The sequence below is a fragment of the Miniopterus schreibersii genome (assembly GCF_964146895.1).
Source record: "Miniopterus schreibersii genome assembly, chromosome: 12".
Lineage (NCBI taxonomy): Eukaryota > Metazoa > Chordata > Mammalia > Chiroptera > Miniopteridae > Miniopterus > Miniopterus schreibersii.
Genome location: NC_138112.1, coordinates 6421326 through 6446752, shown reverse-complemented (window position 1 = coordinate 6446752; position 25427 = coordinate 6421326).

The window sequence follows — 25427 nt, the reverse complement described above, 5'->3', positions numbered from 1 at the left end:
TGAGCAGTGGGCCTGGTGCAGCAGGCAGGCCCTTGGCCACACCGGGGCGGGATGAGCAGTGGGCCTGGTGCAGCAGGCAGGCCCTTGGCTGCACTGGGGTGGGATGAGCAGTGGGCATGGTGTGTGCAGCAGGCAGGCCCTTGGCTGCACTGGGGTAGGATGAGCAGTGGCCCTGGTGCAACAGGCAGGCCCTTGGCCACACCGGGGCGGGATGAGCAGTGGTCCTGGTGCAGCAGGCAGGCCCTTGGCTGCACTGGGGTGGGATGAGCAGTGGGCATGGTGTGTGCAGCAGGCAGGCCCTTGGCTGCACTGGGGCGAGATGAGCAGTAGTGCCTCTTGCAACAGGTGGCTGAAACCAGGCTCTATTTTTTTTTAAATATAACTTTATTGATTTCAGAGAGAGGAAAGGAGAGGGGAGAGAGATAGAAACCTCAATGATGAGAGAGTCATTGATCGGCTGCAGCCTGCAACCCGGGCATGTGCCTTGACCGGGAATTGAACCCTGATCTTCTGGATCCTAGGTCGATGCTCAACTGCTGAGCCACGCCCGGCCGGGCTGAAACCAGGCTCTGGAGGGAGGTGTGGCACGGGTGAAGCTGCAGAGAGCAGCAAGGAGTGAAGTGTGGCCCAGGAGCCGGGTCTCAGGGAAGGGACAGAGTGGAGGACACCCAGCTGAAAGGGGATGCAGGGAACCCAGGCCTCTTGGTGGCTCTACAAAATGCACTGTTTAGTGAACAGTGTTGGGAAGCAGGGAACTACAAACCTGAAATTTCTGAATACGGTCAGGTGGGCAAGGGGCTCCCAAGATCAGGCTGGGCCTCTGTGGCCCCCTTTAAACCCTCACTGAAGTGGGACATGGACCACACTTCCACCCGTGGAGGAGCCAGGATGGGGCAGAAGAGCTGAGCAGAGTCCAAAGCCGCCAGTTCAGGCCATTCTTCCCTGAGGCTGGGGGTGGAGCGGGGGGGGGGGGGGGGGGGGGGAGTGCGAAGGAAGAGAGGGAGACAGGCAGGGAACAGGAGGGGACAGGGGGTTGTGGTAATTTTGTTTTCTTTTCCACACAGCACATAAGGAAGTAAGAGAGCCAAGGATTTCTGTCAGCTTTGAGAGCTTGTGCAGCAACAGGGATGTCAGCTCAGGAGCCAAACTGCCATTCCTGCTTTAATTGGAGCCTTTTCATGAAGGCTGGGGAAGGGGTGCGAGAGGGGGTGGCAGAGAGGGAGAGAGGAGAGAGAGGGAGGGAGACAGCAGAGCTCCAGGAGGAGTCAGGAGTGGGCTCCCAGGAGGGAAGCCCCCCAGCAGCCCAGTGAACTCCTGAGCTGGCAGAGCCTGGGTGCCAGGGCAGGCTGCCGGCTCCGTGGGCCACCCTCCCCAGGGTGCTCTCCTCGGAACCAGGGTGGGCAACGAGCAAGGGGAGGGATCTAGAATTTATTAATTTTCTCTTCCTTCTTTATCATTTATTAAAAAGGTTAAAAAAAAGAATCCTTTTTCATTTTTCTCCAGCGCCCTGACTACTTGTCAAGCCCGCAGTCCTTGATGTGTCACAGAAAGCTCAGCCAGGTAAAGCCGGGGCATATACATCCAATAAAGCCGAATCCTCCTGCACTACTCGGCTTTCAGGTGAGGGATGCAGGCCTGGGCGGCCCTGCTCCTCCACCGGCCCAGGCCCTTAACCCTGAGGCTTCCTGACAACCCCATGTGCAAGATGCAGGGTCTGAAAGGAGTGAGATTAAATGAGGTAATAAGAAAAAGGGAGCAATGTGCCTGCATGGGTTAGAGAGACAGGGGAGCAAACTAGAGGTGATGTAAGGAATGGTGGAGAGAAGGGAAAGGAGATTAAAAAAGTAAGACATAGAGGGTTAAAAGGGTACGCAAAGTTAGCATTTGAGTATAAATGTTTGTTTCCCACACTTTGTCCCTTCCTAAATATTCATAAACATTAAACTAGAGCTTGAGAGAAGCTTTTAGACAACAAATTCAGCTCTCATTTTGCAGATGCAGAAGCTGAGGCCCTGATGCTGGAGGAAGCTGAGCACCTCGCAGTCACAGGACCGGTGGGTTGGGATGGGAACCCAGCTCCCCTGACTTTCTCTGCGCCCTCGGAGCCTCACACAATCTGTGGCTTGACTCATGGGTATGTACTAATAGCTACCACCAGTGCCCACCACGTGCCAAGTACTGCCCAAGTACTTTACACCTGTAACCTCTTTTTATCTTGGCAACAACCCTAAAAGGCAGGTACTATTATATCCACATTTCAGAGTTGAGGGAAGAGCACAGAGGGTTAAGTAAATTGCACAAGGCTGCACATCAGGTAAGTGGTGCAGCTGGAGCACAACCCCAGGCAATCTGACTCAAGTGCTTATTTGTAACCATGCTGCTGAGCCACCGCTCAATAATAAACTTAAAGGAAGGCGAACACAGTCCGTGCAATTATTCTCATGTGAAGGCCGAGCGCAGAGCATTCTCTCCAGTATGCCAGAGCCGCTGACATATGGAGAACTTCTCATGCCCCGGCACCTCCTTACTCACTTCCCCTGGATTACAGGTGCTCAGCCATGTGCCACTGGAAGGCTGGTCTGTGGCTCCCTACTTCATTGCACATTGACAGGCCAGGCTTCATGCAGAGTATGAGCTGTCTTCATGAACATGCTGAAAAGCATGGACTGAGCACCCCCTTTCCCCATGGCAGGCACTGCGGTAGCCACAGGGACAGGGGCATTCTCTTCAAGATGGGCCCAATGGAGACCCTTTCCTCAAGGGTCTCGGTGTCTCTTGAGCTAATGTGTATACAAACAACTCTACTACAAGCTAGAGAGCCATAAACAACATCAAGAAATACACGGATGTTGTGCTAAGAGGATGTATGGGAGCACGACATAGCTTTGGGATACATCACCTGGGAGGACTTCATGTAGGAGGTGAGCATCCAGCTAGGCCTCAAAGAGTCAACTCAGTTTGATTCTGCAAAGATGGGGAGAAGGTAAAATAGCATTCATAGAAGAAGGAATGCTAGTGCCAAGGCCCAAATAAAAAGAAGTTAGAATCCCACAGGGCTTCCAGGGATGGGCCGAACTCCCCCTGGAAGGAAACACCCAGCACTCCAGAGCAGTTGCCATTTCCTACCAGCCAGGTGCCCTCCAGTTCCAGGCTCTGCTCAGAGGCTCACCCTGTGTGTGTACCAACACTTCATGTGCTGTCCCTCCTGCGAGCTTTGCAGGCACCCTATGCAATGAGTGCTACCATATCTTTACAGAGAGGAGATGGAAGCCAGAAAGGTTAAGCAGCTTAACAAAGATACACAGCGAGCGAGACTTGAGCCTGAGACCTGCCCCAGGCAGCCTGACAGAGCCCATCCAGCCACTGAGCTACACTTGAGGTCTTTGGAAACTGGTTCCCCGGGGGCAGGCACTCAGGAGGGGGGTGCGGTTCAGTCCTCACCTGGGAACTAGATTACAGCTAAAGTCTAGCAGGAAGGAAGGGGCCAGGGCTGCCCACCGGGTCAGGAAACCTGGGATTCAGCACCTAGTGCAGGAAGCTGTGAAGTGTGTCTGTGTGTTAATAACACTTTGTCCCTATGGTTTCTAGGGACTGCAGAGTGCTCACTCCAGCAAACCAAACATGCTTAAGGTGCAGATAATCTTAGAGCTCCAGTTACACACACATATATGCATCGATCAGCAGAAAGACCGTGTCCATTTCTAAACAATGTCTAACATCTCAGAACTCTACTGTAAATATCTAATAAAATTATAGGTTTCACTGTGGGGTTTTAGTCTTATAGGGCTCTCTCCCTCTCTTCTCCCTCCCCTCTCCATGCTCCCTTCCTCGTGGCTTTCAACGGTCCTCCCCTCCTTTCCTCTGCTGCCTCCCTCTTATAATTTGCTGCTAGGGAATCAATCACTTAGAGGTTCGGACAGCATTTAAAGAGAACTTCAGCCTTGCAGATTACAGGCTGGACTCCAGAACTAAACTCAAGAGCCCAGGGCTCCCACTGTTCAAGGACTGCTGCCCATCTAAGGACATGTCCTGTTTCTTTCCTGAATTTTATTTGCTTAAGAAGAAAGAGTGGGCATTAGAGGGTGGTCAAGGCCTTAAGCTTGAGGATAAAGTGCTCAACTTAGGTTCTTCCAGGCCAGGCATTTCACAAGTCAGCCACAGACAAGATGTAGGGCAGGATGAGGCATGGAGCGGACTCATCCCAGCTCCCTGTTCCTACCAGGGAACCGCTTGTCTGGAGGCCCAGTCACCGCAGCCTGGCACCTGCAGCCTCAGCCTCAGGAGCGGCGGCAGCGGTGGCACCTGTGCCCGCCGCCCTCCCCCGCCGCTGTGGGCACGTGGAGCCCTCCGCAGCACTGCCTTTCCAACCCGGCCAGCCCTCCGCTGGGGCTCTAGTAGATGAAATCTGGGACCTATTTTGAAATTTCCCTTTTTTAAAAAAAGTCTAAACTGATTAGTTGATAATTACATGTTGGAACATCTGCTCTGATTTGTTTTATTCTTTCTATTTTGGAAAATTGGAATACACCGAAGTTTTGCCTTCTGGAATTACCGGCCTGGCTCTTGGAGTGCCAGCAGCCTTCCTGCTCCGCAGCACCTGGCTCGGCCACAGCCCAGCTCCCAGGAATGGCACAGCTCTCCTGCTGGAAACAGTGGTGCTGTGGCACCTCCCCGCCCAGCCCTGGCTGTGAAGGGTTAGAGAGTCTGTTGGGACCCTTTCGAACCGCCATTCACCTGCCTCCACGGTCTGGAGGTCCGAGCAGAGCACTGACCCAGGGCCACCGGCAGCCAGGTGGGGTGTGATGCAGGGAGGACCAGCGCAGCACCCTTAGGACCCCCGCCCAGGCAGTCCTCAGGTACCCGGTTGATTTTCCTCTGGAAGTGCCCAGGCGTTTCTGTTTCCTAGGGAAGGGGCTCGCTGTTACTGAGAGCTTGGGGCTTGCTCAGGTTCACTCATGATAACACCGGCATCTAAAACCCCCACACTTCCAAACCCCAGTGGCTGCCACTGGGAGTGACTGCTGAGGCCTGGAGGTGCCACGAGAGAGAGACTCCCCAGGGCGCAGCGCTTGCCAGCCTCTCATCTTCTCTCTTCCAGTTGGATTGTAGTATATGGGGTACTGGGGGCTGCCTGTGAGAGGAGCGGGACGGGCCAGCAAGGTGAGCCAGGCGCAGGCTCTACCCTCGGGGCTCAGGATGCTGCTGGCTCCAGTTCCTTCCCCTGGCAGCAGCCAGGATGATCTTACAATCTAAAGCACAAATATGATTATATCACTCACTCACTGTTAAACCCGTCACTGGCCTTCTGTTGCTTTTATGACAAAGTCCAAACTGAAGGCTTTCGCTGGGCACCCAGGGCCCTTCTAGATCGGCCCTGCTCACCTGGCCGGCTCATCCCACCCAGCCTCCTGCCCTCCCCCCTCAGGCTCCAGGCACCAGCCGCTCAGCAGCCCTGCAGCTCTCCACGCCTCCTCTGCTCCCTCCTGCCCGTCTTACCTTCAAGCGGGTTGTCCCCTCTGCATGGATCACTCTTCTCTCCTCTTCCCTTCACCCCTTCACTGGAATAACTGCTACTTGTCTCTCAGGGCTCAGCCTAGAGGAAAAGTCCCCCAGCAGCCCTTTCCTGGTCCTTCCAGACTTGTAAGGGTTTAGGGGCCCTCCCTCCCGCTCCCGCAGAATTCTGAATTTCCCGTTATGCATCATACCCATGGATGCTGTCTGATTGCTTCTACTGTCTGGTCCAGATCAAAAGCCTGTCGGGAGCAGGTACGTTGCTCATTGCTCTACCTCAGGCGGCTAGCACGGTGACTAGCATACAGCGGTGCTCTGTAAATACCTGGTGGACAAATGAAAGGCTGAACAAACGGATGAACAGATGAGTAAATGTTCAAAGGGAGATGACATTCCACAAATAATATATTGAGAAGTGTTATGCCTGGTATGTGTTTCAGACAGGATAGGTCATATTATACTGCAGTAATAAGCAACCCCAATTCCCAGTAGTTTATAAAAATGAGTTTTATTTCCTGCCCCTACTGTATTTTTATCAGGATCAGCAGGGACATTCTGCAGATGACGTCCTTCCTCAAGAACTCCAGCCAAAGGGCAGCTGCATCCCCAGCTTCTTCCACGGCTGCTGAGGCAGGAGAACAGGGCCACAGCGAATCTCGCTCTGGCTCTGAAAGTGTCCACTCAGAAGTGACACAAGTAATCTATGCTCTTATTTGGTGGCCGAGGAAAGTCACGTGACCACTCTGCATTTCAAAGGGGCCAGGGAAATACAACTTGACCACATGTCCAGAAGAAAACCTGGAAATATTTGGTGAACAGCATTTAATACCCTTGCTAGGAAACCCAGGACAAGTCCACTTCCAAGTGGCAATACCTGGTGAGACTTTAGAAAGAGAGGGGCATTTGATGTAGGCCTTTGGCTGAGTTGCGTTTAAGCCACTCAGTGCAGTTTGCTGAGCTGTGACTCTACATGCTGGGAAAGCATCCAACACTCACTTCGCTTGCTCCCCTATAGCTGGAAAATTTCCTGGGCTCCCTGTTCTGAACATTAGTCAGATAAATAAGACAAGGTCCCACCTCTGAGGGAGTTTGTGGTCTAGTAGGAAAGATAAGTCCTGAGTGTGTACAGATATTCATAAAATATGCATGAATGTGATATGCACAGTAAAAAGTAGAGCAAAGGAAGAGAAATTGCTTCAGTTTGGAGGCATCGGGCTGTGCGGATTTCAGGGGAGAGAACCAGAATAAAAAGTGGGGAGGGGCTCTGGGTAGAAGAGCCAATGTGAACCAAATCATGTGGGGCGGGGGTGTCCCCAAAGGTTGACCAGTGTCCTGGACACTCGGGCAGTAGTGCCGTGGCAAGGAATGGGAAACCTTCTGAAACTGAAAACTTTCAGAAATGAGGGAGTAAAGGATGGGAGAGCAGCACTGTTTTCTTTTCACAAAAACCTTTTCTGGAGGCTCAGCCTCAGCACCATCATGTCACTGAAGCTCAGTGCGTCTAAGAGGGCCCCTGGCAGGCTGCACCTTAACCCTCCCAGCTCACTGCAGCTCCCCCTCCTCCCAGTTTATCCACAGAGCATGAATTTGCAATCCTCTTGGCTACCTCCTACTTTTCAACGAGCAGACAATTCCAGGGGAGGGTTGGAGAGTCTAGAGACCCTGGATTCTGAAACAAAGCTTGATCCAAGGTATTGCCCCACCCTGGAGATCTCCAGCCCAGTGAGAGTCAGGGTGGAGGGAGTCTGGGAGGAGGGAGTCGGGGAGGTGGGGGTTAGAGTGGAGGGAGTCTGGGTGGTGGGGGTTAGAGTGGAGGGAGTCGGGGAGGTGGGGTTAGGGTGGAGAGGGTTCGAGTGGAGGGAATTAAGGTCATCCTGTGCGGGGGCCCAGGGAGAGGTGGGCCAGCTCCGCTCACTCCATCCCCCTGGTCACCCGTCCCCACTGAGGACTCCCCTGTGTCTCTCCCTTATGACTTGGTCATTGTTTAGATCAATCCCGTCACGAAATAATATGTCAGCCCGGCTGTTGTGGTGAGGGTGACCATGATGAGGAATACGGCAATGACTATTATTAGTTTTTATTTTGCCAGGTTTTATTTTGTTTTGTTTTGCTGTGTTTTGGTGCAAATTGCTACCGCCGCCGACTTATTTCCTGAAGCCACAGTTTCCGGCCTCTCGCTCACTTCACGCTTTGACTCATTTATTTTTCCTATTTCCCCAAAGACCTTTTGACACTTTGAAAAGTGTTTTACTTAGATACAATCTTGCTCTCTTACCTCGTGTTTCTTCCATCTCTCCCTCCTCGCCTTTTATTAATAAGCCATAAAGAAAGTGTTTCCAGGCAAACAGCGCTCACGGAGCAATGCAGCGGGCCAAGGACAGAGCCCAGCAGAGCCGGCCGGCCCTGCAGCAGCAGCCCCTGCGGCGTGAGGGGGCCGGGAGCGGAGGGCGCCCCCCACTGGGCTTCATGGGCCACCGGCTCAGCCAGGAGACCCAGTGGACTGCGAGACGGGCCAGGCTCGGATTCCTGCAGTGGCCTGCGTCGATGTGCGAGTCCAGTCGGGCCCCACTGGACGCCAGGGCTGGAAGGCGGTGTGGCCATCGACGGCAGCTTTTCCAGCCGAGATCTGAGGCTAAGGACTCAGCCTGGAGCGCCGGTTAGTGCCAGGGCCTGGCTCAGAATCCCCCGCAGGCCCTCTCCTTGTTCGTCACACTTTCCTGGTGGTCGCACCCGCTCCCTGAGCCATGCCACCAACACTCGGCTGACTCCTCGCCGCAGACTCAGAGGTGCCCATACTGAATTGCGAGACGTTTAAACCTGGATGACCCCAGATACCCGGGCTCTTTATTTCACCTCCCGCACCTGGTCCGCAGGATTTGGGCTAGGTAACTGATCTGTAAAATCAGACTCCTTTCAACGGCTCTGCTCCTCAGCAGCCAGTCTCCTTGGACCTCTCCCGAGGCCGCTCTCTCGACTATCGGGTCCCATCGCCAGTCTGCACCAGGCCACCTCGCCCCGTCTCCCTGAGGGCCTCTAGTCTCTCTGCCTCCAGGCTCTACCCTCACCAAGCTGCCTTTCACACTCTGTGGGAGAGATCTTTCTGCAGCCCAAACCAGGTGATGTTCTTCCTATGACTAAAACCCCAGTGACTCCAGGAAGGCACGTAGGTTACTCCCTGAATCTGGTGTCCTGACCCAAGGCTCCGTGTCCCAGGGGGACTTACGCATTAGCTGTGGCTCCTGCCGGGCTGCGGCTCTGATCCCGGCTCTGGAGTCAGCCTCGCTCCCAGGCTTCTGCCTTCATCTCCTAATAAAAACTGAGAGCTCAGGTTTAGACCTGATCCTTTCCTTCCTCCCACCACATATTACACAAGTTTTGATTAATCAATCTAGGTGGTTCACTTTAAAAAAAAATAAAAGATGGGGGAAATATAATTAAGAAGCCAATTGGACCTCATTATGAAAGGAAACCTTAATTATCCCCAAGGCTGACTCTGGAAGGCAGTCATCAGAGGGCCCAGCAGCCTCGGTCAGGGCCTGGCCAGCTCCTCCCTTGCTTTCAGGGCAGTTGTGCTCAAAGAAATAGAAGCTCGGAGCCCACAGCCTGAAAAAGCTCTGGGATCCTCTACCTGGCTCCTTAGGGCTCCCCAGTCACCTGTCAGGGAACAAAAAGTAAAGTTCAGCAGGGAAGATCCTCAGGGGAGCTATTTCTCTCCCTTCCCTAGAAAAGGTTTGTGCTCAGGGGGTTTGAGCAGAGGGTGGCAATCCAAGCAGGGCTTTGCCCTGGGGATTCTGAAATCGGGGCTCTAAACCACAAGCATTGAGATGAAAAAACAAACCAGGGGAAGAAATGCAAATAATTCATACAGACAAATAGTCTGCAGCCTGTGAAATACAAGCCGCAGCTCCTCACGGCTGCTGCAACGACATCGTCACCGCAGCCACTTCCCACTCACGAATCCTCGTGGCTCCCGTGGCTTCGGAAGGAGTGAGGCCCGAGCCTTCGTTCTGGCATTGAAAGGCCCTTCACAACTTGCCCATGGCTGCCCTTGCCAGCTTTATTCTCCAGGGCCCTGCCTTCCAGACAAATCGCTCCCTCCCGTTGCCACCCACTCTCCTTGCTGTCAGAAATTGCAGCATTCTTCACGCCTGCGTTTCCGGCGACACTCTGCCTTCTACCTTGTTTTCCGTCAGCCAGAGTCCTCCCTGCCCACCCCCAGCTCTGTGTGTGTTTCTCTTACAGAGCTCGTTCATTTCTTCAGAGGTTGGGAGGAGGGATTCTATTGTGGACAAGGCTCCTCTCAAGGGTCTTTGGACACAGATGAGAATTTCTCTCATAGTCTAGTGCAGAAGACAGACATGCATTCAAATAGTTACATTATAGTATGAAAATACTATAGCTAGTGCTGTCTGGGAATATAATGTGAGCTACAAATATAATTTAAAAGTTTCTAGTAGCCATCCTTTAAAAAAGTAAAAAGAAACCACTAAAATGAATTTTAATAACAAATTTTTGTTGTTGTTTTTTGTTAATTCTCACCAGAGGATATTTTTTCCATTGATTTTTAGAATGGGAGAGAGAGAGAGAAAGAGAGAAACATCGATGTGAGAGAGACACATGGATCAGTTGCCTTCCACGAGGGTCCCAACTGGGGCCTGGGATCAAACCTGCAACCCAGGTACATGCCCTTAATTGAGAATCGAACTCGTAATCCTTCTGTACCCGGACCAATGCTCTAACTACTAAACCACACCAGCCAGGGCTTAATAACAAATTTTAACTCAATAAATCCAAAATATCATTTCAACCTGTGGCACTAGACACATTTCAACTACGTACGAGCTACACGCGGTCAGTGGCTATCGTACTGGGTGGCACAGATATGGGCAAAGCATATACAGCTGTGAGGAGACCACAGGGAAGGGAGTCTAGGGAGTCAAGTCACAAAGGCTTCACAGGGCCCTCTTGGACGAGTGGGCTAATCTCGTGGAGAAAGAAAGGAGTCAGGGACCTTTGAAGATGGAAGAGCCACTAGGTGTAGGGGGGCTGACTGACCTTGATGAAGAGAGCGCCAGCCTGCCCACCACCTGCCAACCTGCACGGCAGCAATGTTAGGGAGAACTGCGTTTGAGCAAGGGAACCCTGAGACGTCGGGGTTAGTTGTTATAGCAACTAGCAGATCCAGACTTATGGGGGGGCTATTACCCCAATCTTACCCCACTATTTGTTAATGGTTATTTGACATTTATATGGACTTGCCATATTGCCTCTCTGAAATTGTAGGGTTTTAGAAAACCAGGAACTGTGGACTGCATTTGACTTAGCTGTCCATCTCTTCCCTCCTCAAACACAGGCCTTGCCTTTTAAGTAGGCGATGGTTAATTCAGTAATAGTTTATGTTATTACTTCAATAAATCCTCTCACATCTATCTCAAAATATGCCCATGATGTATGTATTCACCCCTTGCCCTGCCAAATCCCTGAGCCAAGCCGACAGCACCACTTGCCTAGATTATCACTACAGCCTCCTGAGCTGTCTCCCTGTCTCTGCCCTCACTTCCCTACGGTCTATTTTCGACACAACAGCCAGCGAGATCTGTTAAAATGCAAAGCGGATGTCGCTCCTCTGCTTACTCTCCACAGCTGCCCTGTCCCTCAGAGCGAAAGCCGTGGTCTACACAGCGGCCCACAAGGGCAGGCAGGGCCGGATGGGCTCTGGCCTCCTGCCCTTATTGCTGACATCACTTCCTTCTTGCTCCCTCTTTTCCACCTACACTGGCATCTTGCTGGCATCTTACTATTTTTCCAACATGCCAGGCACACTCCTGCCTCGGGGCCTAGAGCTCCTGTAGCCTCTGCCTAAAATGTTCTGCCCAGCTGTCTGCGCAGCTCATTCCCCCGCAGGCCTTGGCTCCTTCTCACGTGTCACGTCCTCCGTGAGGCGTTCTCGGGCTCCTTGTCTTGGTGGCAGCCCCACCCAGCACACGGCTTTCACTCCGCCTCTGTTTCACGTCTCTCCTTCCCACTTAGGACTTACACTCTCCAGCCACTGGCCTTGTTACCAGCATATCTTGTTTCTTTCTTTCTCACCTTAGTAGAATTTAGTATCTAAGGGAAAAGAATTTTCTTTGTTGTAGCTGCTGCTTTGTCCCTAGTGCCAGGTACAAAATCGACAAATTTGGTGGAATGAAGGAACAGATAGTAGGGCACAGGGTGCCGAGAGAACCGCAGGAAATGGATCTAAGCCAGCTGGTAGGGGGACACGGGGAGGGCTCAAGGCAGAGGCGACGCTTCACAGAGACCTAAGGGAAGAGTCCAACGTGGCTAGGAGAGGAGGGAGAGGTGGGGAGGGCATGGCAAGCAGAGGGCACAGCCAACTCAAGACGAGGGGCAAAGAAACATCACGCTGTGTGAACCTGCAGAGTTGGGTTTGCTGGGGTGAAAGTGGGGGAGAGGGGGGGCTGGAGAGGCAGGCAGGGGTGCGATCACAGACAGCCTTGGCCAGGCAGGCCGTGGGAGGGGCCGGGCTTCGTCCCGGGCATGGCAGCCTCTGCTTTCCAAGTCGGCCATTCTTGTGTTCGTGCAGAGAACAAATGGGAAGGCGGAGTAGGGCCAGGGGCCCTCGTTAGGGAGGTTGCTGTCCTAAGCCAGGGGTGAGACCAAGCTGGGGTCGGGGAAGTGGGGAGGAGATAGAATTACTGAGAGAAAGGTAAGTGGGAACAATCTGGCAATTGATTGGCTTGGGAGAAGGTTGCCTCTCTGATACTTCCTTCACTCCCGGTTAGGTGCCGGTCCCGCTGCGTGAGATGCAGACACAGACACAGACACAGACTCAGACTCAGACACAGACACAGACACAGACACAGACTCAGACTCAGACACAGACACAGACACAGACTCAGACACAGACACAGACACAGACACAGACACAGACACAGACACAGACTCAGACACAGACACAGACACAGACACAGACACAGACACAGACACAGACAGACACACACACAGACACAGACACAGACTCAGACTCAGACACAGACACAGACACAGACACAGACTCAGACACAGACACAGACTCAGACATAGACTCAGACACAGACACAGACACAGACACAGACACAGACAGACACAGACACAGACACAGACACAGACTCAGACACAGACACAGACACAGACACAGACACAGACACAGACTCAGACTCAGACACAGACACAGACACAGACACAGACCCAGACACAGACACAGACACAGACTCAGACTCAGACACAGACACAGACACAGACACAGACTCAGACTCAGACACAGACACAGACACAGACTCAGACACAGACACAGACACAGACACAGACACAGACACAGACTCAGACACAGACACAGACACAGACACAGACACAGACACAGACACAGACTCAGACACAGACTCAGACACAGACACAGACTCAGACTCAGACACAGACTCAGACACAGACACAGACTCAGACACAGACTCAGACACAGACACAGACACAGACACAGACTCAGACTCAGACACAGACTCAGACACAGACACAGACACAGACACAGACACAGACACAGACTCAGACTCAGACACAGACACAGACACAGACTCAGACACAGACACAGACACAGACACAGACACAGACACAGACTCAGACTCAGACACAGACACAGACACAGACACAGACACAGACACAGACTCAGACTCAGACACAGACACAGACACAGACACAGACTCAGACACAGACACAGACTCAGACACAGACACAGACACAGACACAGACACAGACACAGACTCAGACACAGACACAGACACAGACACAGACACAGACACAGACTCAGACTCAGACTCAGACACAGACACAGACACAGACACAGACAGACACAGACACAGACTCAGACACAGACAGACACAGAAGTGGGCTGGTGAGACAAGGTGGTGATGTGGAACATTCTTGTGAAGCTATCTGGATGTATTAGAGCAAACTAGACCGAAACCTGGGCTGCAGATCATGTCTGAAGAAATAGATTTGGGGTTCAGCAGCAGAAAGATTATAGAGGTGCCCACGTGAGTCTAGTTGGGGGACAGTCACACAGGCAGCCTCTGACAGCTGAGGGGGTGAGTGGGAGGAGATTAGAATAATCATTTCGAGGGGTCAATGTCACCTTGGGGGACAGGGCAAAGGGAAGGCAGAGGGTTAGAACAGCTGAAACAACAGGCAGCAAGTTCAAAAGCTGGCATGTGAGCAATCTGGTGTGAAAAGTAAGTCGAGTGTAGGACCAAGAACAGGGAAGGGGGCGGTGGGGGGCCTAGGAAGGACATGGTAGCCTAAGAGGGGCCCAGAGGGGATCAAGCAGGAAACACTGGTTTCCCTCCTCTTCAGTCACAGAGCCTCTTACAGTTTCCTCTTGTAGACGACCAACAATGAGAACCACACAAGGAGCGCTGCTCTGCCCAAAGTGGTTGGGGGGAACCTTAGAGCTGGCTCCTGGCTTTGTCCCCTCTCTGAAAGCCCCATCCACACAAAGACTGAAGCTGCCCGCCACGGGCAAGGGACGCTGGACTCCCTGCGTTAATGCGACACAAGCCGCCTGCAGCAGGAAGCCTTCGGGGCCCAGCTCCACTTCCACCTGAACTACTTCGTGACTCGGGCGAGTTGCCTTCCCTGCTGTCCGGGTGGAAGAGTAGGGGGTGGGCCCCTTTCTGCACTAACGTTTAGGGACACGAAGGGATGGAGGCTGCTCAGGGGCAGTCAGCCGGCCTGCTGGCCGCTCTCGCCCCAGGGCCACGTATCCTCCGCCTGCTCCCAAAGCTTTAGGAAATGCTCCGGACCCTTGAGGCCCTGCCCTTAACACCTTGTTACCCCCAACAATAGCATGCTCACCAGCCCAGTCATATTTTTGTCTTCCCTGCCCGATGACTATATTTTCCAGGAAAACAAGCTCCTTTGAAACAGATTACGAGGTGCCCTCTGCCAAGCAGGGGGTGCGGCGTTAGCTGCGGTGGGTGCCGCATTCGGGAGGGAGCGCTTTCATCTGTCCAAGTAAACCTTTCCCCGACGCTTGTAAGGCTGATTGCTGCCAATTTCCAGCGGGAGAAACAAGCCATTAAGAGGGAGAAGCGTTAGTAACTGGAAATACCTCTAACATTTCACACGAGGCTTTGCTTTTTCGTTCTCTGCTCCAGGTTGTGCATCGTCTATTTTTCACTGTTCCAACAGCCCTTCTACTTGGAAGGAGGAACTTGGAAAGTATGTATTTCTGTGTGTGTGTGTGTGTGTGTGTGTGTATTTAATGCACACATCTACAATGTAAATATCTTTAGATAATCTGTGTATAATACACACATGTATGTATAAAATATATGTATAGAAAAAGTGTACATCTTTATGTCCTTAATGTATACCTGCATATACAGGGTGCATATGTAATGTATACCTGCACACATAGGGTGCATATGTAATGTACATGCAGCTTTTCTAAATGGGGTGAGAGAGAGAATGAAAGAGGGAGAGGGAGAGAGAGAGGTCCCTCCCTTTCTCGGCTGTCCAGACGTGACAGGAGCAGGGCAGGCTGAGGCTGAGCTCCCACCCTGGCCTCTGCCCTGATTCTCTATACCATCTGGGCCAGGCCCTGTCACTTCTACCTCTTGCAACTCAGGCATGGGAGAAAGGAAAAAAATAAAACACTTCCTCCAAAGAGTGTAGCCATGGGAATCGCAGGACTAAGAGCAAATAATGATTTCCTCCTTTGCTTTTTAAGTAAATACTGCTGCACAATGAGCTATTGGGCAGGACAGGTGCAAATAATAGACTCTTTTCCTGGTCTCCCCAGCCCCCCAGGGCCACCGCTAACAGCATCAAGTACTCAATTTTCTTTTGTTATTTAAAAATATGTTTGTGGGTTCCTGTGGGCTTGGGGAGGAGGGGCCCAGTCCTATTCTAGAACCACCAAGAGGAAGGCTAAGTTGTATTTTTGCTTTTCTAATGGAAAGCTACCTGTCGTCCCCTGAATTTTGTCTACAGGGATGCTTTTAATGCATCTGTCCGATGCAATGGGCTCTAGAGAAACCACTCTAATCAGCAGAGTGCGTCTTGTGGGAGAAGCAGGATCTTTGTGTAAGGTGGAACCAGCTCCAGCTGGCAGAGAGGGACCTGGGCACCCCTTGGATTCTAGTCAAGCCCCAGCATCTCCCAGGCCTCAGTTTCCTCTTCCAGGAAAAGGGGAAGCTAATGCACATCTTATCTATTTCAAAGGGCTAGTGATGAGGTGATTTTAAACTCAAGATAGCCTTAAAATATCATAGTGCCTCAAGGGAGTAAAAAGGCACAGTAATAAGAAAAATGCAAGGGGTTATTCTTAATCACGTTTTTACCCAATTGAGTGTAATTAATCCTTTCTCATTCCCTATTCTGAAAGCAGTTCATCACTTCAGATAAAGCCAGGCAAGTGCAGAAGCATCTGATGGAGAGGACCTGAGAGCCCCTTTCATGCAGACTGTTGCTTTAAAACTGGGCAGCTCTGGGACAGAGCCAGGTCCTTGCATTGTGCACCCCTCACCAGCATCTCTCATCGGAGGGAAAAGTCTAGAGAGAAAATCTGGAGCCTCAAGCAGACATTTCTGAAAATATTTCATTATTTCTGTTAATTGGAAAATGCATAGACCGCCTCGTATTTGCCCGCTCCATGTCCTCCTGCAGAAGCAGAGCCATTTGCACAGTCCGGGGTGGGAACAGGAAGATGCTCCCTCATGTCCTGTCTAGACTCCTGTCCTAGGCCCTTCCTGTCAGAGCTGCAGGTACAATCCTCAGAGGCAAATAAAGTAGATCTTCTGCAAATGGGAACTACCTTCCGATTTAAAAGGTTTTGAGAGGAAGGCAGGGCTGTTCGAGTATTTTCTTACCCTTTTAATAGCGCTGGGTCAATTAGGGGGAAGTCTGAGGGGCTGGAGGAGCCTGCCCCAGTTCTGAACTGAACACTTGGACTTTCCTATTGGGGCACTATCGCCTTGGAAGGCCCAGCTTCCCGGGGACAGCCTCCCTCCCACGGCTCGCTCCCGCTGCTCTCACAGCACCCTGTTAGCCTAGCTGGACTCCTAAGGTGCAGGAGCTGCTGTGATGAGGTGGGCAGGGGGTCCATGGTCCCCCGTGGAGTCAGACGAGGGCGACACGCTGCAGCCAGCCGCTGAGGTCCCACTGGTCCTCAGGATCGTCTTCCCTTTCATGCTGGCTTTGGGCCAAGTTCTGTTTTCTCCCCAGAAGGATTTCTAGGGAAAGACCCTGCACCACCTTGAAAGCCAAATTCACATTTGTCACTTGGTAAACTTTGCTCAGTATTTCTTCTTCCTTTCTCTTGGCCTCTCTCCTCCCTGCCTTCTGTATGAATAATACATTAATTCATTAGCATTCATTAAAAACTCTGGCTAATTTGGTTGAGCAAATTAGCAGAAACTGTGGCTTTTAGTTCAAAGGCCAGATCCATTTTGATGAGAAGGACAGGGTTCAGGGACATGTTCAAAGCTTGGGGCGCCCCCAGTAAGGGTCAGGCCCATTGGGTGTTGTGGTCAGAACTCTGCTCACCTGGAAGCAGCAGAACAGTAGGTGCTGATGAGGCGGGAAGGTGGGGAGCACAGACCGCTGCTCATCTGTGTGACAGACACACAAACCAGTCAACTGAAGACAAACTGTCTACAGCATGATTTTGTGTATGAACAGGTCTAACTTGTCCACTGGTCTGTAGCCACTGGAATTCAGTATATTCAGACATGAAGAGGACCCACTTTGGTGCCAGAAAGCTGGATTTTGGCTGTGATTCTGTGATGTACTAGGTATGTGACTTTGAGTTCGGTATTTAATCACTAAACCCTAACTCTCTCATCTGAGAAATGGAGAGAATGGCAATGCCGACCTTGTAAAGAGTTCGGTATTTAATCACTAAACCCTAACTCTCTCATCTGAGAAATGGAGAGAATGGCAATGCCGACCTTGTAAAGTTATTCTGATGGTACAATGAACAGACACCTGAAAAGTACTGGTGCACAAGTGGTTAGCAAATGTTAGATATTATCTTAGTCATTTCAGGGTATTATAACAGAACACCATCGACTGCCTGGGTGATTGAAACAACAGAAATTTATTTCCTACAGTCCTGGAGGCCAGGGAGTTTGAGATCGGGGTGTGAGTGAGCATGGTGAGGCTCTGTGAGACCCTCTTCTGGGTTTGCAGGTGACTGTATTCTTGCCGTGTGCTCACGCAGCAGAGATCAGCGAGAGAGGAAGCAAGCTCTCTTGTGTCTCTTCTTTCAAGGGCACTGATCCCATTCATGAGGGCTCTACAGTCACGACTAAATCATCTCCGAAAGGCCCGTCTTCAGCTCTCATTGCTTTGGGGGTAAGGCTTCAATATACAAATTTTAGGGGGATGCAAACATCCAATCCATAGAGGTATGGTTAGTATCTATCTTCCCCCTTCCCATCTAGCAAAACCCTCTGCATTTGCACATACTGTTGAAGATATATTTTAGAATGGCCTCCTCCATCCAGCCTGCTCTTCTAACCTCAGTTCTTAACATCAGCTGCACCTCTGATAAAGATTTTTAAAGGATGCCCTAGCATTAAGAAACAGTTAGTTGAATGTTCCCTTAGAAATATGGTCAAAAGATACAACAGCTAATTTACAAAGGCAGAAACATAAGTGTTCCATAAATGGAAAAAACCCCACTCAGCCTTGGCAGTAATAAAAATGCAAATAAAACCCAATTAAATTACACTCTTTATCTTCCACAATGAAAAGGACTCAGACTATGACGATAGGAGTGCTGTGGAGGGTGCGGAGGGGCGGGAGCCTCAGCCACTGCTGACGGGGGCATAGCCGGGGGGACCTCTCAGGAGAGCAATATAATCATGTGAAGTGACAAATAGCCCTCCCTTCGCACTGAACAGACTTATTAAAGGAACAGACAGGAAAACCCAGAAATAGACTCAAATACACATAAAAATTTAGAGTATTATGAAGATGACATTTCAAATTAATGGAGTAAATATAGGTTATCTACGAATCCGGTTGAGACAACTGGGGAGCCATCTGATAAAATATTAAGTTAGAGCCCTACCTCACTTCTTATGCCAAAACAAATTCCAGGTGGGTCACACATAAAATGTGAAAGAGGGTTCCATAGAAGTACCATGAGAAAACCTGAGAGCAATCCTTTATGATCTCAGAAGCTTCATCAGCATGGAAAATAGTAATGTTACATTGAAAAATGAAAAATGTCGACTGGAAAATAGAATGGTGACATATTTTTAAAAATAAAAAAGCAAAATTACATAGTAATCATATAAGCAAGTGTACCTAGGTAAAGACCAGAAGTATCTATACTTAAATGTTTTTTCACAATTATTTACAGAATTCTTACTGTAACTGAGAAGTTGCTCGGGGTGCTAGGGATAGAGGGGTGACAACATTGTTGTGGTTCTGGTATTAATGGAGCACAGTCTAGGGGAGACATGCAAAGCGAAGAAAGAAAACAATAAAATTATAGGAAAAAGATTAACAAGAATCACTCTAGACGGGGTGTTCAGGCAAAGCTCCCTTGAAGAAGAGACATTTAGGCTGAGATCTGAAAGACCAAAAGGAGCCAGCTGTGTAGAGAGAGACGGACGGACAGTTCAGGCAGACGGAGGGGAGGGTCCGTCAGGAAATGAGAGAGGTCTGGGGAGGCACCAGGGGAGGGGAGAGCAGCGTGAGGGAAGGCAGGGAAGGAAGCGCCACAAAGCGCAGTCTTAGGGCCGGGAAGGAATGGAGGTTTTATCATAAATGTAGCATTTAGAATTCAGTTGTCATTATAATGCCCCTTCTTTCAACTTGCACTTTTTTCCCCCCCGACTGCCTTTAAGATCTCACCATCTTTGGTGTCCTAAAATTCACTACGACGTATCTAAGAGTGGATGGTGTTTGGATTTGTAGAAACTCTTGACTCTGTCTTTGAACAGTTGCGGAAAATTCTCAGCCATCATCTCTCCGAGCATTGTCCTGGCCTCATTTTATCTGCCCTCTCCATCTAGAACTTGAATTAAACATCAGGCCTCGTCCTACCTCTTATTCTCTTTCACATGTTTATTTCTTGTTCCTTTGTGTGCTCCTTTCTGGGTGATATCTGCCTGAGTGATCTTTTAGTTCACTAATGCTTTTTATATTAGCGTGTGTGCTCTTACACCCAGCAATTGGCCTCTATTATTGTATTTTTCATTTCTAAAAGATCTGTTTCAAATATTCTAGGTTGCTTATAGTTTTCTGTTTCATGAAGATATTTTAAGTTTATTGTTAAGTCTTTTCTCTAAATAAATAAGCACAGTAAATTATTATAAAATATTTCTGTTAATTCAATCTGAAGTTTTTGCAGGTCTGTTGTTGACATCTGTTGCTTATGCTGACCTCCCACATGATAGTTCTTTCTTTGTATCTTGGTATTTTCTATGGTGTGCTAGTCATTGCCATTGGCAACTTATTTCTGGGACTTTATTACTGTTTTCAATATAATTCCTGGGATAATTTTCTACATAGAGAATTTATGGAGTTTTTTTTTTTTTTTTGGTCTTGTTTTTACCTATACTTACCCCCAGAGCTTGGCCACAGCAAACCAAATTTACAGCTTTTTATGTGTCTTTCAATTCATGTGAATTTAGCCCACACATTTACTATAAGACCATTTTGTGCTTATGGCCTCTGGGGAGAGGTTATTTTCTCTCCTCCAGTCTGCTCGAGGGTGAGGAAATCTTGGTTGAAGTTCCTGGGATGAGGCGGCCACCCCCGAAGGTAGAGCCCTTTTGGTTCCAGCTTTATGTCAGGAGATGTCCTATTACACACCCCACTTTAAAAGACTTGGGGAGTTGAGGGTCTCCATCGACCCACGAGGCTATAATCAACTTATTCAGTTCAGAAAATGCCATCAGGGTAAAAAATGTCCTTCTTGACTCTCTGGGTTCCTAATTTCACATTGATTTTGATGTAGTAATTTGAGGCCAGTGTTTTGGTGCTTTTAAGAATCTTTTAAGCATTATTTATAATTTTTAGTTGTTTCACCATGAGGATTGTCCAAACAACCTAGCCTGCCTTATTCTCAGAAATAGAAGTTTATTCTAAGTGCAGTTGGAAACCACTGAAGCTATTTTCAGAAGAATGACTTGACCTAATTTACGTTTAAAAAATAACCCTACAGTACAGAGAATGGAGTGAAGGAGGCAGGAATGAAATAAGTAAGCCTAATGAAAGACTTGAGTAATCTAGGGGAGAAGGTGGTTTGAACTAAGGTGTGACTGTAAAGAGGGAGAGAAATAGGCTGAAGTATGATGCGTAGGTTAGAATAGAAAAGACTTGGAGGTAATTGGATGTTGGGGGAGGAGGAGATGGCGTCATCCGAGATGACTCAGTTTCTGCCTCAAATGACTCTGTGGACAGTGGTACAGGTAGGAGGTGCTGTGATAGGACAGAAGAGACCACGAAGGTTTGGACCAGGGGCCATGTGTGTGTGTGTGTAATTAAAATTTAGTTATAAAATTGTATTACTTGAGATTTATATGACATACTCAAGTGTCCTCATTAACAGCTATTATTTCTGGGTGATGAGATTAGAAGGAATTCCCCCTCCCCTCACATTTTCACTATTAAGCAAGTATTACATGTATTTGTTTTCAAGGAAAAATGCCATTTTAAAATAAAAGCAGCTCCTGTATATCACAAAAACTAGAATTCCTTTTGAAACCTTGAAACTTGTTCTCTCCATATTAAGATCTCCCCGTTTTCACCCTCTGTGTTGTGTGTGTGTGTGTGTGTGTGTGTGTGTGTGTCTACTATGCCATAAACTACTTCAGTGTCAGAGACCATGGCTCATTCATTTCTCCTCACCGCTCCTTAGTAACTACCACACTGATGTGCACATAGTAGATGCTTAATAAATGCTGAGTAAATGAAAACATTTACTCATTGAAGACACTCAGTAATTATTTTTTCACTGAACCTTGGACTAGACTGGCGTAAGGATGCTGCGATCACAAACTGTCACGTTTTTTTATTCAGACCACATACTCCAGATAGAGCAAAGCTTTTCTGCGTTTAACTCAGAGAAGGCAAGGTGGAGGCTGGACTTCTGGCACTCATTTCCACCCTTTTCACTCGATCCCTGGACAGGCTCCCTTCCCCCAAAGGCAGCAGCGAGCTGAGCTGAGCCATGTGGGGACACCTAGCAGGCCCAGGCAGGCTTGAGTGGCACCAACCTTAATGCACTGGTTTTGCCTACAGGCTTGTGACAGCACAGATGGCGTGAGAGGCTCCTACTGCTAAGGACCCCCTGACAGGGCAGGGCCCGCCCCCCATAATGAGCCTCCTCTCTCCCACAGAGCACGCTGTAATGATGACATGACACTCCGTGAAACCTGGAAGGGACTCGGGGGTGGTGTCCTATCGGTTGTTTTATTGTTTCAACTGCTGTGTGAGTCTAAGGCGTCCTGGGAAACCCCAGTGTCAAGGCTGGGACAGAGCAATCTCAGGAGCCATAGGCTCCTCACCCGTCAGTACTGTACATGGTGTCGCGTTCAGGGCTCGCCATGGAAAGGCCACGTAGCACGAACAGTATTTAAAAGTCAAACTCAGACTCTTGATGGGATAGTAAACAAGATGTACAACGCAAACCAGAGAAGATGCCCTGGTCCCCACAATGCTCTCCACCTCTTCTCCCGCTTCGAGGGCCTTCTTCTCCAGCTCTAGCTGCACCAGTGTAAAGATGGGGACATTGTTCAGTGTCCCTGTGAAGAGATCCTTATGTGCATCTTGCTCCAATGCTCTTGCTTTGGCAGCTTCCAGAAGGCCAGTGCCAAGGCTGCGGGCTATCTGGGGAGAACACCCAGCTGGCCACCCCGAGGAACATCACCACAGTGACGCAGAGCCAGGCCCAGCCAGGCAAGAACAGCTGCTGCAATGGGACTTCGGGGAGCGGGGCAGGCTTGTGCTCTGAGTCAGCAAGGCACCGAACAGCATCTGCAGACCGTGAAAAGCAAATGCATAATGCAGAGCTGCTCGCTCCCACGCTCCTCCTCCTCCACGGTCCTTCCAGGGCATATAAAATAGATGGCTCGTCCCTGGTCTCTGCCTGCAGTCATGTCCTCACGCACTCCTGTCTATGGCTTTATTTTCCCACACCCAGGCCACGCGGAGGGGCAGAGCTACGCAGGCCTCGGTGGAGCTTACGCATGGCAGCAGAAAGTGTGGCGAGGGTTCGGCAGTTGGTTCTCCAGGCCTCGTTTTCGACATTCTGAGATCCCAGAACAGAAGGCGCTGCGGTTAGGGGTGAGGCGGGGTAAAGAGAGAAGGTTCCGGTGCTGCCGGAACTCCAGGTTTGCCATAGCCTGACCTGGGCAACAGGCACCTCAATAAACCCCAGCTGCCACTCATCTGCTGCTCACCCAAGGGCATCTATCTAAAGCGCCCAGAGCTCAATTGAAAGCAGCAGGTGAAAAGTCAAATACTTCATTAAAAGCAGCAAGAGGTTCCATTGTAAATCCACTGCTCTTGCCCTTCAAAGATCAGACACTGGGATCCAAATGGGTTCTGGTTTCAATCAGAGATCAGATGTTTGAGAGGTAGCTTGTGGTGTGTATCTTTTCAATGTGCTGCAGAAAGGCCCTCTGTTTCTCCTGTTTTTACCTTATTTTTATATCCTATAGGGATCCTCAAGAACTGCTGCTCATCACCACACACACACACACACACTCACTCACTCATTATGTTGAGACTAGAAGAAGCCAAGAAACACTTCAAAAGGTGAGCAGAGGATTGAGTTTCAGGTTTATTGAATTCCCGGAAATGCCGTCTCCCCTCCGGGAAAAGGTTAGTCCTATTTCCAAACAACTTTAATCTGGCCAAAGACAAGGGGAAGAGGGAGGAAAAGACACGGGGAGAGGGAGCGTTGGCAGAGGGAAGAGTCGGGGAGAAAAGAGAGAGGGAATTGTTAATTTCAATTGATTTTCTGATAAGGCTTCATATCCTGAAGTGTGCTTCAAATCTGAGAAGTGACATCTGCCGAGATCGGCCGTCAGTGTCTGAATTCTCCTGAATGTAATTAGATCTGAGACAAGATAGAAGACTCAGTGCGTGGCCCTCAGGGAGGAAATGGTCTTTGAAAAGAATTATGTTAATCAGACTAGCTTCTTCTTGCATCTGCTCGCCTGTTATTCCGGGTAAAATTAATAGGTCTAAGGAAGGGTGTGATCATAATGACAATCTGGTCTTCACAGCAGGAAGCTTTATAAAGGAGCTGAACTGTGCCTTGTTGAGAACACTTAAAGTAATTAGTTACAGGGCTACTCGCTCTCTTTCCTTTTTAATAATAATAATGGTTATTAATGTTTACAAATTAAAGAGCCTTTCTCCAGATGAAAGGAGTGCTGGAGCGGAGCCCCGGGAGCAGACGCTCTGCACCTATGGCCTCACGCCCGGGGAGATGACACTGGAGGGGCCAATCGGCCCTCTCCCTCCTCCCCTCCGAGTCCCCTCCCGCCTGGCTCCCCAGGGCACCGCTAGGAACAAAGTGCCCAGAACTGGCAGAGGTGGGAGGAACTGGCAGAGCTGCGGGCCGAGGCTGAGACTCCTGCCCTGTATGCCCAGTGCCAGGCACAAAGTAGATGTTTGCTGATAGGCTGGGAGGAAGGAAGGAAATGGGAAAGCAGGGAATTTAGGAAAGGAAGGAGGAAGGGAGGGAGGGAAAGGAGAAATAGATAAAGAAGAGACAAATTAAGGAAGAAAAGAACAGAGGGAAGAAAGCAAGACCACAAAGTAACAAGAAAGAATCAAGGGAGGACGCTGAAGGCACGGCCTGGCTGTGAGATGGAACCACAGGGATGGGAGGGCTGATGTGTCCTGGATTCAGGTTTCTCCTCTATTCGTCTGTAGGTCAGGGGCAGGCTGACCACAGCCACGGGCTTACTCCTGCCCACCGTCTGTTTTTGTAAATGAAGGTTTGGGGTTCGAGCGTGTACATACTGTCCGTGGCTGCTGTCACACTGCACCCGCAGGCCTGAGTAGCTGCAACGGAGGCCGCGTGGCCCTCAAGGCCGAAACGTCCACTATGTGGCGCTTACAGAAAAGGGGCTGCCAACCTCTGCTGCCAGCTCTCGAGAGCAGGCATCCTGCTTGATTTGATTTTAAAACATGCTAAGTGGGACTGACTTTTCCAGAGCAGAACTTCCCACCTGCATGATATTCAGAGACCCTTAAGCCGAGACAAGTAGCTCTTAGGGGGGCAGGTGATGTGGCAGTGGGCGGAGCGGGGGAGGGAAGAGAGTGAGCGTCTAAACTTGTCTTCTCGGGCTGAGAGCGGGTTCTGAGAGGATGAGATGCAATGTGTCTGCCCGATGCCCACAGGGCTAAAGGCGGGTGCAGAGGGGCAAGGTGGGGAACAGAAAAGCCACCGGCTCCCAACCGGCTGTCACAGCCTCGCTTAATTTACACGCACAGCAAACAAGGCGGTACATGAAGGTTTAGAAGGAGAAGACTTCGGCCCAAGATCTTTCATTTACTGACAGTCCATTGAACATACCTGAGCTCCTGTCGTCTTGCTTATGAAATGGAGATAAAATAACTATAACTTTAGAGTCCTAGTGTGTTAGATGAGCGAAGCGTATCAAAGTACTTTGAAAAGCACATGGTTCTTATGCAAACAGTGATTACATACTAGTTATCATAGTTACTGTGCAACGAATGATGGGCCTGGGTAAGCGAGGCACTGTGCTGTCAGGTGCAGACGTCACTGTTCTCCTGAGCTCCGGCCCTGACAGAAGATCAGGTGTCCTAGAGGCATTTTTGGTAAAGTCTGTCAAAGCAATCAAACTCTGAAACCATATAATACTCATCCCCGAATCCACTGGCGT